Raw genomic sequence first — 6000 nt, 5'->3', positions numbered from 1 at the left:
CTCACAAAATGACCATTAGGTCACATGAAGATTTCCTACTCAAGGGAATGAGAACAAGATATGTGCCTTTGACAAGGCTATGAATAACTTTGGGTAAATGTGATTGGATGGAGGGACATAACTGACCCCTGAATTTTATTGCAAGGCCACAGATGGTACAGCCTGCTTCTCAGCACCAGGTATTCCTCGTTACTTGAACCACAGTGCCTGAGGCCAAGCAAGTGTAGTTGAGTGTCCTTGGGATAATGTGTTAAATCCTGACTGGCAAACCTGACATCAGGCACAAGGGTTAAGAATCTATTTAAGGGCATAAGAGAAACACATGGAACAAGTATAACGCAAGCCCTGCACTGAGCAATATAAGGCAAAGAGGTGATCAGGCTGAGTGTGGAAAGGAGAAATCAGCAAAACTTCTGATTTCTGGAGAGGGTAGCCTTCTTATAGTTGGAAACTGGTGAACAGGTGCTGATGAGGAGGATGGTGAAATTCTGGACCCAAGGCAGGGGCAGGAAATGCAAGATATGAAAAGATCCTCTAGAAGCTGATGGTTTGAGCCCAGGGCTTGTGAGTAAGGAGGGTTGGTTTAAAGTAGTAATGGAGAAAGGTCTGCCTCTAGGTGTGAAGTGATATGGGACTGGGTTAATGACAGAGGAGAAGGCAGACTGAGTGTGTGGAGATTTTGAGCTGGCAGTTGATCAAATGTTGTAACTGAGGAGGTCTAGCATTACACACACACACACACACACACACACACACACACACAATCACCGTGATGATATCTGCGATTCCCAGAGATTACTGGTTCCAGTGCTGGTACAGAGACCTCTGGGATGCCACCTCAGTGTTCATAAAAAAAAAGATGGGAACAGTCTTATTGGTTTGTGAATCCTTAGATGATGATAGTTGAAAAGTCCATTTCAGCATGTGTCTTTTTGTTTGTTTGTTTCCATGCTAACCATAGACTTCTCTCGTCAGTTCAAGTGTTAGCAACAAGAAACTAGATAGATGTAAGCAGTATTCTCCAAGTGACACATTAAACTGGGATGAGTCAGTTAAGTAACTACAAGCAGACTTCATTAAATGATTATAAGGCATTTTATGCATTTATCTTAAGAAAAATACAGTATGTAAGAGTCAACAGATGGCTTCACGGGAATTTGCTTGGCTTACTGGGATAGAACAAGAAAACCTCTTTAAATGTTGACCAAGGCTCCTGGGCGGCTCAGTTGATTAAGCGGTTGACTCTTGATTCCGGCTCCGGTCATGATCTCAGGGTCCTTGGATGAGTCCCATGTCAGGCTCAGTGCTCAGCGGGGAATCTGCTTGAGAATTCTCTTTCCCCCTCCCTCTGCTGCTTCTCACGCTCACACGCTTTCTCTCTCTAGAATAAATAAGTCTTAAATAGGTAAGTAAATTTTGGCTGAATGTTACAGCCTTCTGAAAGAGAACTATTTCTCTCCCAATATATTTTCCTAGTCCTCTTCTACAATTACTGTAAATATACTCTGCAACCAATCCTAGGTTATATATATTTTTAAAAATTCAATTGTGTCTTGCACAGAACTTTCAACCTTTTCATTGTCTTCAAGGGACGACAGATCCCGAGGAGCTGCTGTGGGCTTTCATCTCTTCCCTTAGCACCTATATGCAAAATCAGCAATTCATCCTATTCCGACTTTCCTTACACTGCCTTCAGCCAGGCCTCAGGACTCAGTTTCCTCAAGCGAACTTCAGTAGTGGGGCTCAGGCTCCATAAATTCCCCAGTGATGTTGATGCTTGCCAAGCTGAAGCAAACTGGGTCTCTGCTTGCAGGGTGGTTTCGAGTCATAGGGAAGATGACTAGGAAGAGTTAACAACTGAAAGCAAGTCTTTGGTAGGCACAGAAGTTTGGGAATGAGTGAGCATCTGGGGCTAAATTTATTTCTTCCTCTTTCCAGTTTGCACATATTCACGCCTCGCGCACTGACCACTCTGAAGGCAGGGAATGGTGCACTCAGTCGAATTTACAGCCCTGCGCTCAGTCCTGGCAGACAGCGCGCGTCTCACCCCTCACTCGCCACAATTACACCAGTACCCTCACCTGCTCCGCCTCTCCGCCCAGACTCCGGCCGCACGGGCCACACCCTCTCACTGCTCCTGCCGCCCCCCGCCAGCTCCGCCCTTCAGCATGCGCCACGGCCGGCGCCCCGCCCCTCCCGTCACGTGACTGCCCCGCCCTCAATGCGCTCTCGGATTGGCTCTCCCGGCCGAGGGGGTGGGTTCTCGCTTACAGCCCTGCTCCGCAAAGCGGCTGCAGTTTTCAAACCTCAACTGTAAGCTCGGGTCACCGTCTCCGCTGCCGTCGCCGGGAGCCACCTCACAGGGGAACAGGTCACAACTGTTGGCCGTTGTCCAGAAGAGTAAAAGTGGGTCCTGCCACGCTCGGAGCTACCTCGCGTATCACTGGGCTAGAGCTGGAGAGCAAGTCGTGTGGTGGCCACCGGCGTGGGGCAGGACGGGAGCCCCCTTGGAGGGGGCAGCCCCGAGAGAACCTGCTGCGGCTAGAGCGGTCAGTGTCTTTCGCTTCGCGCGACCGCGGTCCTGCCGCGACTGGTGGGTGGGCTCCGGGCTGCGACTCTGAACTCCTGAACCCGCCCCCTTTACTCTGGGTATGGAGACTCCCCCTCCTAACGTGGGAGGGAGGGTCACGAGGAGGGATGCAGACAGTGTGGGCAGATTCGGGGTCTCCTCAGAACGCGGACCCCCGGCCTGGTGGAGGTGGACTAGGACTTTGCCACCCCTCAGGTGGCCCGACTGCCCCGGGCCCCTCTCCGCTCTCGGGCTGGAGTCTTGCCTCGCTGGTTCGCTCACATTCGGGACTGGGGCGTCCGGTGGTCCTCCCAACCCCCTACTCAGTCGGGGCGCGTGTGTGTGCGTGTGCGCGCCGTCCCCTGGCCTGCCCGGGCTTTCCCCGCGTCCCGCGGGGGCTCCCTTCCCGACTTCTTCGCTCGCGCCCCTTTCCACGTCACGTCGATGTGGAAGGGTCCTGTCCCTTCCTGTCCCTTCCGCGTTCACAGCTGTGGCGTGGGCACAGGACGTGTTCACATCTGGTGGACGCGTCCTGCTCACAGCTGCCTTTCGTCTCGAGAAAGTTTGTGCTCATCCCGTGCGGCGTTTTCAGTTACTGCTTGTGAACGGTGTTGTAAAGCCATTGAATAGAAAAGACGAGTTCAGTTGTTCCGGTGATTTCCAGCGATCTGATTTTGTTTTGGCGCCGCGTAAATCACTTAAGTGTACACGAGCCATCCTGAAACTATACAACTGTGTGATGACTACACTACTGAAATTTACGCAGCTCTGTTTTATTGTAGGGAAAAGAGCTTCGTTTGAATTCCCTTAGAGGGATAAGTAGAGACAAAGTTGGAGAAGACTTTGTGGCAGCTGGTAGCTGGTGGTAGTTCTTCCTCCTTCTGTGATGGAACAAGAGACACTCGGACATAAACTTGCAAATTAAAATTAAGAAGGAAAAATACACTTAAAAAATCCAACCACATGCTGGTCAGATTTCAGTAATATTAGGTCTGTGTATCACAGTCACTGTTTTGCAAACGTAATGTTTACCTCCGCTACCAGTGAAATGCTGAACCTTGCGGAGATGTTTGATATGGCGCGGCCCCTTTAAGTTCCCATCTTTGAGAACGTGTGCGCTGAGACGGCATGGTCTACTGAGATGACTGGGCAAGTGGTGGCAAATGTATGTAACCTGGCAATATGAGCCCCCGAGCACGATTTTATTAAAGAAAAAGATAAAAAACTTATTTTCTCATTGATACACTGTTTTATTGTTTTATAGTGAACTGTCTAGAATTAGTTTTTAACTACTTCTAAGTGTTTGTTTTATAAGTATTAAACCACATAACCATAGAACTTTGTATTTTTGAAAAAGTTGGTCCATAGAAACAGTGCCCTAATTTGAGACTTCTCTTCTTCCCCATTCATCCTTCTGTGAGATGTTTCATTTTTTAAAATTTTCTAATATTTTAATAAGTGGAGTTACTAATAGCTGCTTTATTTTTGAGATACATAACATGCATTTTAGATCATTTTCTAAATTATGGATCTAAAATTGAAGTGAAATATATTTACATGGCAATATAAGTTTTAAAAGTTAAACTTGTGTAATTTAAAGTATTTTTGTGTGTGTGTGTGGACAGAATGGTTGTAGTTGCCTTTGGACTCTACTGAATTACGGTTTGGTTAGATAGGATCAGTTTTTAGGAAAGTCAAACCCTGACTAATTGATCACTGTGTCAGCACATTAATAACAAATCTGAAGAAGATACAGGCATTTTATGGCATGTTTCTAAATCAAACAATTTTATTTTTAAGCTTGCATTGGCAGTGCTTTACTGGTATTAAGTAAATATTTAAATGTATTTTTAAAACTTTGTTTTGAAGCTGTTATGAGAGAATATCCTTATCAAAAATTTCTTGTTGTACTCGAGACCTAATTTAAAACCCATGAATCAAGGAAATCAATTGCTAACACTTTCACTAAATCCTAAAGTTGTCTCAAAATTGCATGTATATTATATTGTAGTGCATATTTCCTGTACATAAAATTGGCAGCCAAGAACAGTACTCCTAGATTTACTGCTTTAAAAGATTTTTATTGATTCTTGTTTTGTTTTGTTTTGTTTTTTTAAGAATTCTTTTGCATTCTGTGGCTATTGGTTTTGTCAGAAACATTAACAGTCATTTATGTACTTCCTTTCCCTTTGGGAAAACTTTATTTTAGTTGCTTTAGTTTTCCACCATATTGATGACAGAATTCTATGATTTAATTTTTAAGTAGTTTATTTTAAGTAATTTATATTTTACGATAGGTTATTTTCAAAGGATATTTCTTTGAATATTTCAATTAACAAATTTACTTATAGATTAAGTTACAATTATTTTTATATAAATATGTTGTGGTGTTGCAATTTTCAAGACATATTTAGTTGAATTTTTAAAAATTTCTTTTATTTATCCTTTTTTCCAGTAATGTTTAACCTTGAACCTCAGTGCCACTTTAAACATCTAAATTAATCAGTTTCTTTTAATATTTATGTGTATATTTTGGTGCAACCCTGACCCTTTGCAACTTCTTCACCAAAAGAGGGCTTGTTTATGCATTAAGCATTTAAAAATTTTGATATTAACAGTGACATGGTAGTTTCATCTTTAAGTCCTTAAAGGATCATATCCCATTTTACATTGTAATGGTTACTGAACAAACAGTACTTCAGCAGCGCGGTCAGTGAACAGTACTTTATTTTACAATAGAAAATAGATGAACGACAAGCACTGTGTGTTTGTTGATCCACTATATTTCTGTTTTTCAACATCTTCCTATCCTGGTTCACAATTACAGGGTTTAATTTTCCTTCTGAAGGAAGGCATAGAATCAGGCCTGGGGTTGTTACCTGGAACTTCAGCCCTTGGGTTGTATATACTAGATTGGTTGGACTAAAGTTAGTTAGTGGGCTTCCTTTTGTGATTTTCAAAGGAAAATTTTAAATTCTTGACTTATACTTCCTATTCAATATTTAGAAACAAACAACAAACAAAACCTGTTATTAGAATACAGTTAGTAGAAGGAATATAGTCTCTTCCTTGAAATTGAAAATCATCTTCATCCTTATCCCTACACCAATACCTTTATTTCTAATCAGTGACTAAAAATGGGTTCTTCTGCTACACTAGCAGAAAGTGCTTTCTTTATTTTGATGGATGCCAGGTAAAGAAATCTCCAGTTCCTTTGTTTTCTAGGAAAAACTTTATAGCTATAAAATGCTGATATAGAAAGAAGGAGTTGTTTCCCTGTAATCTCGTGCCTTTCTTTGTTTGCCATTGCTTTTTGAATTTACTTCATGATGATGTAGATTTGTCAGTCCTTACCAGGACAAATATCTGAATTTCCTGAATGAGGTAGCTTTTAAAATATAGATATTCTTAGCTGAAGTAGGTATTCACAT

The 6000-nt window shown here is 42.9% G+C and overlaps 1 protein-coding gene across 1 annotated transcript in view; it reads left to right on the top strand.

Annotated features, from left to right (window-relative positions):
* The first annotated feature begins 2286 nt into the window (after positions 1-2286).
* STK17B (serine/threonine kinase 17b) overlaps positions 2287-6000 on the top strand; it is a 31359-nt gene continuing 27645 nt past the window's right edge. The window contains exon 1 of the mRNA XM_002917153.4: positions 2287-2549. The gene's annotated coding sequence lies outside the window, so the exon portion shown is untranslated. The remainder of the gene's footprint in view (positions 2550-6000) is intronic.

The sequence above is a fragment of the Ailuropoda melanoleuca genome, chromosome 2 (genome assembly GCF_002007445.2).
Source record: "Ailuropoda melanoleuca isolate Jingjing chromosome 2, ASM200744v2, whole genome shotgun sequence".
In the NCBI taxonomy this organism is placed as follows: Eukaryota; Metazoa; Chordata; class Mammalia; order Carnivora; family Ursidae; genus Ailuropoda; species Ailuropoda melanoleuca.
Note: the sequence above shows the minus strand (reverse complement) of the source record. Positions and strands in the feature narration are given on the sequence as shown.